Raw genomic sequence first — 10104 nt, 5'->3', positions numbered from 1 at the left:
ACCCATGACTTCTGGCCCATATCTTTCCCAGTCCACAAGATATTACAGAAGACCACCACGGCGCCGGGAGTCCAAAATCTCTTTGACCGTGTAGATGGCGCTGTCCTCCTGAATTAGCGGGAGAGGGGGTTCCTCTGTCGGGCCAGGCTCTGTGGGGACAGAAATAGCAGTGAAAGTAGCAGTATTTTTTAACGATATGCTATTTACACTAAGTGCAAATAGCTATAGATTCTATTTACACTATGTTAAAATAGCAAGATTTTCTGCTGTTTATAATACTTATTGCAAATAGTGGCAATTATCTGCACCTCAGTATTGTAGTACATTATAAAACAGTACGCAATAATAACGTATTAAGTGTAAATTATAGTTTTATTTCAAAAGGCAGGCTCGAACTCTGGTCGATCGCATTAAAAAGCACACGCCTTAAGCCTGGAATACACTACACGATTTTTGCCCCGACTTTCCTCCGATTTTACAGTCTGAACAAGTTGACGCTAGTTGAGGAAAGTCAGAGCCAGTCTGCAGATTACAGCACACAGATTCCACAGAAAATCGGGTAGTGTATGATGGCCACAGATTTTTTTACTTCAGACTTTGATTCTATCCAATCGGAGGATATCAAACATGTTTGATATTTTCAGCCGATTTTAGAACATACGTTTTCATTTGTCATGCGTCTCCTAGCAACAAGGCGCACATTTCTGCATGAGTTTCTTGTGATCAGAACAACTTTAAAGTCTGGTAGTGTATGATCCTCGGTCGCCTAATGTATGATGCCCAGTTTTCCTTTGTCACTATTTAGAAAGTCGGTAAGTGTATGATGCCTAGTGTTTTAAAAATCTCTTCAGATTTTAAAAGTCGTGTAGTGTATTCCAGCCTTTACCATCTACGCCAATGAAATTGATGTTGAACGAAGGTCTTTTTGCAGTGTTGACTAACTCCACCTATCAACGTGTGATTCAGATTCCAACAAGGCTGGCTATTTGCACTTAGTGTAAATAGGCACTCCATTTTAAAAAATGCAAAAATTGATTCAATGTTGCCTCTGCCACCACTGCATCTCAGACCTCTGACCTCGCTGACATGAAGTGTGTTGCCAGAAGTTCTTCAAAGCATGCTTCGTAAGTATTGTTATTTTTTTCTGTTATAGATGATGTAAATCAAAGGGCACATAACATAGTTTTTAGCTAGAATTTAATGTCCAGGCTTCCGATGATAAGGACTCAGCCTAGAAAGCCAAGATGTGGCACAGCATCCCCTGTCTTTTACCTCCATCTAGCTTCTGTGGGATTCATCTCGGAGGGGAATCTTGGGGTGGACACAGTGCTTGAAGTGGAAAAAAAGAAGTGCCGGTACCCCCCCCCCCCCCCCCCCCTATTTATTCATATTAAATAAATAAGTACTTTGTAATCATTCACAATGTATGTATAGTGCCACAATCAATCGATCAATAATTAAATAAAAGTTTTCAATACAAATTAGCACAAGTCAAGCTGCAATAGCAAACAGGACGCCAAAGACCACTAAATCCTTTAATATACGGATTCATTCAGACTTCAAGCACTGGGTGGACAGTTTATAGAACCCCCCTTAGGCCATTTGTTAAAGTTTTTGGATTGACTTATGCCTTGCATCTTGATTAGTACATGACCAATACATTGCACACATACATTGTATCTTTGTTTTTTAGACAAAAACTCAACATACAGTTGAAGTCAAAACTTTACATACACCTTTCAGAATCTGCAAAATGTTAATTATTTTACCAAAACAAGAGGGATCATACAAAATGCATGTTATTGTTTTTTAGTACTGACCTGAATAAGATATTTCACATAAAAGATGTTTACATATAGTTCACAAGAGAAAATAATAGTTGAATTTATAAAAATGACCCTGTTCAAAAGATTACATACACTTGATTCTCAATACTGTGTTGTTACCTGAACAATCCAAAGCTGTGTTTTTTTTTTTGTTTGTTTAGTGATAGTTGTTCATGAGTCCCTTGTTTATCCTGAACAGTTAAACTGCCTGCTGTTCTTCAGAAAAACCCTTCAGGTCCCACAAATTCTTTGGTTTTCCAGCATTTTTGTGTATTTGAACCCTTTCCAACAATGACTGTATGATTTTGAGATTCATCTTTTCACACTGAGGACAACTGAGGAACTCATTTGCAACTATTACAGAAGGTTCAAATGCTCACTGATGCTCCAGAAGGAAAAACCATGCATTAAACTTTTGAACAGAATGAAGATAAGTACATTTTTCTTGTTTTGCCTAAATGTCATATTTTTTCATTTAGTTCTGCCCTTCAGAAGCTACAGAATGTTACACATGTTTTCCAGAAAACAAATTAAGTTCAATTTACCTCTCACTTTTCACATTTTTTGTTAAGTTTCTGGATGCTATTTATGTACAACTAAATTATACAGAGCAACAACATTTTAAACAATAAAATAACTACTTATGTGCATATGGGAGAGCATTTCATCATCATTTTTTGGGGACATTTTCATACACAGCATTTGTCTTTGATTTCTGCAAGGGGAAAAAACAATAAAACACAATCAGCAATGTTGATCATGCAACGGAAAACAATAGCAGACCAGCAGAGGTGTTTCTGTGCAAAAAATATTATTATTATTTATATACACTGAACAAAATTATAAACGCAACACTTTTGTTTTTGCCCCCATTTTTCATGAGCTCAACTCAAAGATCTAAGACTTTTTCTATGTACACAAAAGGCCTATTTCTCTCAAATATTGTTCACAAATCTGTCTAAATCTGTGTTAGTGAGCACTTCTCCTTTGCCAAGATAATCCATCCACCTCACAGGTGTAGCATATCAAGATGCTGATTAGACAGCATGATTATTGCACAGGTGTGCCTTAGGCTGGCCACAATAAAAAATAAAAGTTTTATCACACAGCACAATGCCACAGATGTCGTAAGTTTTGAGGGAGCGTGCAATTGGCATGCTGACTGCAGGAATGTCCACCAGAGCTGTTGGCCGTGAATTGAATGTTAATTTCTGTACCATAAGCCATCTCTAAACGCGTTTCAGAGGATTTGGCAGTACATCCAACCGGCCTCACAACCGCAGACCATGTGTAACCACACCAGCCCAGGACCTCCACATCCAGCATATTCACCTCCAAGATCGTCTGAGACCAGCCACCCGGACAGATGCTGCAACAATCGGTTTGCATAACCAAAGAATTTCTGCACAAACTGTCAGAAACCGTCTCAGGGAAGCTCATCTGCATGCTCGTCATCCTCATTGGGGTCTTGACCTGACTGCAGTTCTTCGTCGTAACCGACTTGAGTGGGCAAATGCTCACATTCGATGACATCTGGCACTTTGAAGAGGTGTTCTCTTCACGGATGAATCCCGCTTTTCACTGTACAGGGCACATGCCAGACAGCATGTATGGCGTCGTGTGGGTGAGTGGTTTGCTGATGTCAACGTTGTGGATCGAGTGACCCATGGTGGCGGTGGGGTTATGGTATGGGCAGGCATATGTTATGGACAACGAACACAGGTGCATTTTATTGATGCCATTTTGAATGCACAGAGATACCGTGACAAGATCCTGAGGCCCATTGTTGTGCCATTCATCCACGACCATCACCTCATGTTGCAGCATGATAATGCACGGCCCCAGGATCTGTACACAATTCCTGGAAGCTGAAAACATCCCAGTTCTTGCATGGCCAGCATACTCACCGGACATGTCACCCATTGAGCATGTTTGGGATGCTCTTGATCGGCGTATACGACAGTGTGTTCCAGTGCCTGCCAATATCCAGCAACTTCGCACAGCCATTGAAGAGGAGTGGACAACCTGATCAACTCTATGCGAAGGAAATGTGTTGCACTGCGTGAGGAAAATGGTGGTCACACCAGATACTGACTGGTTTTCGGACCCCCCAGTACAGTAAAACTGCACATTTTAGAGTGGCCATTTATTGTTGCCAGCCTAAGGCACACCTGTGCAATAATCATGCTGTCTAATCAGCATGTTGAGGACACCTGTGAGGTGGATGGATTATCTCGGCAAAGGAGAAGTGCTCACTAACACAGATTTAGACAGATTTTTGAACAATATTTGAGAGAAATAGGCCTTTTGTGTACATAGAAAAAGTCTTAGATCTTTGAGTTGAGCTCATGAAAAATGGGGGCAAAAACAAAAGTGTTGCGTTTATAATTTTGTTCAGTGTATTTTTTTTAACTACATACTACAAACAGATGCTAACATGAGCAGCTAGAGGAAATAACATCAATGATGACTAAATCAAGTTCTGACAGTTTGTCATGACAGCCTCTACTCTGATGTTGCATTTGTGTGGCAATCATTCTCAAAGCCACTTGTTGCAGCACTTTTACAGAGCAACTGCTGATAAGCTGCATTTGAACTCAGGATAATGATGAACTGCAGAGCAGCTTACTTAGCAGTCCTCCTTTTTTACAATGACAATCTAATTATATATATATTTAGAAAAGACTTTGTATGGGTTATTTAATGGAAATTGCATAAAAACATGGTTAAACACTCCTTTGATGTGCTCTATATACACTGAAGGTAGTAATGATGACGGTTGAGTTGCTAAACCACAAACGTCTTTACACTGACCGTCTGATCTTGCAAACTTCAATCAGCAAACTTCATTCACACTTACTGCAACAACATCTTTCAACCACAGTACTTACTGTTTTTCGTGTTGTTGGTTTACTCAATGTGTCTGTCTGTCTTCTGTCTTCCACCTGTGTCTCGACTGCATTAACAATAATCACAGATGCATTAAAATGACAGTTTCATTATTAATGGAAAGTAACTGTCTTAAAATGGTAAATATTTGAACATATTAATTGCTTGCTCCCTGACCTGTTTTTCTACATTTCTTGCAAATGCTGCAGATCAGCAACAATACTGCAGCAACAATCAACAGCGATCCAGCCGAGATCAGCACTTTGTACAGTAAAGGTAGGCCCTGATCTGTAATAGACAAAATGAGACAGTGTGACTGTGACTTGAAACATCAGCTCTTAAGAGAAAATAAATATTGATATCAACATACCTGCAGATGTGTGACAGAGTTGAGTGATGATGAGTTGTCTGGTCTGGTTGCTGATGGGGTTGTTGAGCACACAGCTGTAGGTGTTTTTATCCTGATATTCCACCTCCAGAGGTAGAGAGAGATTGATGCTGAGATCAGACACACTGATGCTGGACAATAAACTGTTTCCTTTGAACCAGGAGAGAGTCACATCACTCACATTCACAACTGAACACTCCAATGAACAATTTGATGACAAAGAATACTGTGAAGAGTTACTGCTGATGACAGGAACAGGCAGAACACCATAGACAGTGAGACTGAAATTCTTGATCACACGTTTGATGTCTAGTTTATAACGTCCAGCATGTTCAGTTCTTGTGTTTGTAATAGTCAGAGATCCAGTTTGACTGTCCAGCTTCAGTCTGTCTCTGAATCTCCCATCAAGAACATCATCATATACAGTCATGCTGTCAGCCATTACATCAATCTGAGCTATTAAAGTGTTTTCAGGTCCAAACCTCCACAGAATCAGATCATCATCCAGCATTTCAGTAAGATCAGAGTTTAGAGTGACTGAATCTCCCTCCATCACTGACTGAATTCCATTCATTTCAGCAGGAAACACACCTGAAGAACATGAACAGGAACACTGAGAAAAAGAGATGTTTGCAGTGATGCCATAGAAGAACCATCTTTGGTTCCCCAAAGAACCTTCCAGTGGACAGTTCTTAAAAGAACTGTATGTTTCTTAGTAATACGCTTAATTTATATAGCGCCTTTCCCAGGCTCAAGGATGCTTTACAAGGTACACCAATACAACAAATACGTATTACAAAGTAACAATTAAGTAGTCATTGGACATTTGCCCAATCCAGTCACAAATAATGCAGTTGCATATAACACAAACAGTAACACGTTAAGGTGTCATAATACATAGTAATTACCTAATTAAGTACTTAGTACTATCCATTGTACTTACATGAATCAAAATGTACTTATTATGTAACTTAGTTATGGAACAGCCTGTAATTAGAGTTTGTAATTATGTAGATGTAATAGGCAGCTACTGTTACACATATGTAACAGGCCGAGTCTGTTGCACAGCTACTTGTACACTTAAGTACAATCTTGATTCACTTCATTTTAAGTAGCTTATGCCAGTGTAATATTCTGTAATTTTAATGTAATTAGAAAGGTATTACATGTATTTAAGCTGTGTACTGGTGGGTTAAATCAAACTGAAGTGCAGCTGGATAAGGTGTACAGTATAGATACACATGAAGTACACTTAAGTAAAATCTTTATACACTTTTTTTAAGTAGCTTGTGTCTGTGTACTTATATTTATAATTATATAAAGTCTGTTGTATAAAGTCTGCAACACATATGTAACAATCTTTTGGTTACATAAGTAGCTGTGGAACAGCCTGTAATTACAGTTTGTAATTATGTACATGTAATATGTACATAATTATGTACATAATTACAAACTGTAGTTACAGGCTGTTCCATAACTTAGTTACATGGCAAGTACATTTTGTTTCATGTAAGTAAAACGGCTACTAATAAGTACTTAATTAACTAGATAATTGCTCTGTATTATGGACACCATAAAATAAAGTGTTACCACACAAACTAATTAATAAAGACATAGAAAAGAATACATATGGGACAAATACATAATGCTATTTAGTGATAGTGTTGATTAAACAAATATGTTTTAAGCTTTGATTTAAATTCACTGAAAGAAGTAACTGTTCTCAGTGACAAGGGGAGCGAGTTCCAAATTTTGGGTGCCGTGACAGAAAATGACTTGCCGTCCATTGAAGATAAGTGGAACCTAGGCACACAAAGAAGTTCTGAACTAGAAGACCGGAGTGAGCGAGAAGCAATATAAGAAGAGAGTAGGTCAGAAAGACAGGAGAGAGCAAGATCATTTAGTGCTTTAAAGGTGAGCAGAAACATTTTGTATTGCACCCAAAATGATACAGGCAACATGTGAAGATTAAATAGAATAGGGATGATATGAGCAGATTTTTTTGTGGAAGTTAATAGTCTGGTGGCAAAATTTTTAATTTTCTGTAAACGAGAGATGGAGTGAACTGGAAAGCCATAGTGAAGATGAGCAGGACTAAAATAATAATAAACGCACGCACTAATGATTACGCATCTTTTCTGATGAAAAGGACGAAATTGTGCAATTGGATGTAGCTGAAACTTCTAGCTTTGGAGAAGTTTGCCAATGTAGGCATCCAGAGTCAGTGATGGGTCTAGAATGATACCTAAATTTCTAACAGTAGCCGATGGAAAAAATATATACTTGAAACATTAGTTCTATTTTTTATTACAGCTGGGGGACCAATTATTAAGATTTCTGTTTTACTCAAGTTCAAGCTAAGAAAATTAGAATGTAGCCAGACTTTTAACTCACTGACACATGAAGATAAGGAAGCCATTGAGTGGGTAGAATCTGGCAGACAGGCAGTATATATCTGGATGTTATCAGCGTAACAGTGGCAGTTAAAACCATGCCGACTTATTATTTGGCCAAGAGGCTGAATGTTGATGATGAATAATAATGGTCCGTGAATTTAACCCTGGGGAACATACTGTTTGAGGCAGACAGTGGGAGATTTGGAATTGTGCAGTGAGATGTAGTATTGATTATCTGTGAGATAGGAGGAGAACCAGGATAATGCAGAGCCTGAAATGCCAAACTCTGCAAGGAGAGTAATATCTTATGACAAACAGTATCAAAAGATGAGCTGAGGTCAAGTAATAGCGCACATCAGAGATGAAATTTTGCACTTAGTCTAAAGCCAGGCTCACACTACAGGATTTTTGGCTGGATTTTGCTGTCGCGGGCAGATTTCTACAGTCTGCAACAAAACCCCCGAATCATGACCAAATCGGTGCTCGTTGTGGTTGCCGAAGCTCGTTAAGTATGAGCAGGTCAGCAACGTGATCCGAACGGAATCTCGAGCTATCACAGACACTACGACAGACCAGTTGAAGGGCCAGTTGATCGTCCATGCTTGAAGATATGGCCTATAATCACTGTAATTTATCGTCAGCGTTGTGTTGTGCAGTATGCGTGCAGCTATGACAAGACGACTACAGATGAGAAGAAATCTTGTTGCGCAGTGTGAGCAACACAGTGATTCGGCTAGTCTTTCAATCAAGTAGTGTGAGCTTGCCATAAGGTAGGCATAAAGTGAAAAACTTGTTCGTACAACATTACTTTCTTGTCTGAGTTAATAGTGAATTAATTATTGTGGATATGAAATGTAATATTTATTGTGAATATGCCCAGGATAAATGATATATAGCAATTGTTAAGATGGCTGTGCTGACACAGATAACTGACTTCACCCTCCGAAAAAAGGTACTGTGGAGGTAAAAGTTTTCTTCTAAGGGGAACAAAATATATAACTGTACCTTGAAATGTACACAACTGGTCCTTAGGGTACAACTATATAAATATTTTCATGTACCTAGAGGTACAAAAAAATTTACCCTTGTGGGTAACACCCCATTAACGGCCATTTTAAGAGTGTTGACTTAATATTTCTGCATATAATTATGTAGGAAATATTAAACTTGGACTCATCTGTTCATCTGTGTGTGTATTCAGATTTCATAATCAACACTTAATATATAAATAACTAACTAAATAAATAACCATTTACATACTTAGGATGTTTGCATCGTAACAATGTACGTAGGAAGTTCAGATTTAAAAACGCTGACTTGTTAGGTAACATTTACACACTGAAATCAGATGGCACAATGGTTCACTTGTAATGTCACAAACATTTTAGTTTTTTATTAGTAAAGTTTGTAAATATTTTGAGTTGTCTATGTGAATCATAAATACTTTTTAGAGAGATAGCTATTTGCATTTGTTTGTTCAGTAACAATCCTTGAAATTAATATATAAAAAAAAAGAAACACACAAAATCACCATGTTTTGAAAAGCGCTTTCTGAGCCCCTGCTGTGTTTCAATATAGAAGTTTTCATTACTTTCCTTGACATTTTAAAACATTTTTAGGACTTTTTCCAGAGTTTTAAAACTCTCTGATGAATAGAGACAACAGCAAAAAAAAAAAACCTGTAGTTTGTTGCATAGAAATATTAAGCCATAATAATGCTTTAACTTACCAGTCAGATGGCACCAGCACAAACCGAACAAAACAAGCATGTGAAACATTTTCTTTACCCGTTCAGTGTCTGATCTAAAATTACTATTCACTGATCTAGTGTGAGTCCTCTCACCACAGAGTTTCACCCTTGTATAGCTCACACAACCTAAACCCGTCATATGGCCTATAGTTACATCAAAATAATCTTCTGCCTCTAAATAAGACTTTAACTGTTTTAACAGTAAAAAAAATCTTCTTTTTATCATTTAGCATTGATAATGTAGTTGAATTTTCTGAATGTTATTAATCTCCATGAATTACATGGCTTAAAGGGAAAATAAAAAAATTATCGATTTCAAAATGGTTTTATAATTCAACTGAAATATCCATGGCCTACATCAATTGTGTTAAAGGGGTCATCGGAAGCAAAATTCACTTGACAATTTGTTTGAACATAAATACACGTTGGAAGTGCATGCACACATCCATCCTATAATGATAAAAATCCACCCAGTGTTTTTTTTTTAAATCCCTATTTAAAAATCCCCTTTTCTCAAATCAGGCTGTTCTGAGAACCCTGTCAGAATGACGTAGTTCTGCATAGGCTGCTCCCACGATAGTTGATTGACAAGGCCGTCTTACCTTAGACCCGCCCTGAGTGAGCTGTCATCAGTCTGCTATTGTGTCGACTCCGGTGCCAGGGAAAACAAGAATGTCTCCGATTAAGCGATTGAGGTGTTTAGTTGTTGGATGTAATAATGAACATAGCAGTCGTCCTTTTTTCCTGACATCTGAGCCGCTGAAGTGTGAGGATTAACGTTACTTTCATTTTGAAGGGAATGCACCAATCCCCGATCTGCCTAAATGCGTCTATGTTCGCACAAATCATTCGTGA

The 10104-nt window shown here is 38.1% G+C and overlaps 1 protein-coding gene across 2 annotated transcripts in view; it reads left to right on the top strand.

The window, feature by feature from the left end:
• The first annotated feature begins 9863 nt into the window (after positions 1 to 9863).
• The window catches only part of LOC306867168 (uncharacterized protein), a 514062-nt gene continuing 513821 nt past the window's right edge, over positions 9864 to 10104 (top strand). For both annotated transcript variants that reach the window (XM_079412738.1, XM_079412737.1), the window contains exon 1: positions 9864 to 9944. The gene's annotated coding sequence lies outside the window, so the exon portion shown is untranslated. The remainder of the gene's footprint in view (positions 9945 to 10104) is intronic.

Source organism: Barbus barbus (assembly GCF_936440315.1).
Source record: "Barbus barbus genome assembly, chromosome: 4".
NCBI classification, from domain to species: domain Eukaryota; kingdom Metazoa; phylum Chordata; class Actinopteri; order Cypriniformes; family Cyprinidae; genus Barbus; species Barbus barbus.
The sequence above is the reverse complement of the archived record's forward strand: the minus strand, read 5'-3'. Positions and strand labels throughout refer to the sequence as shown.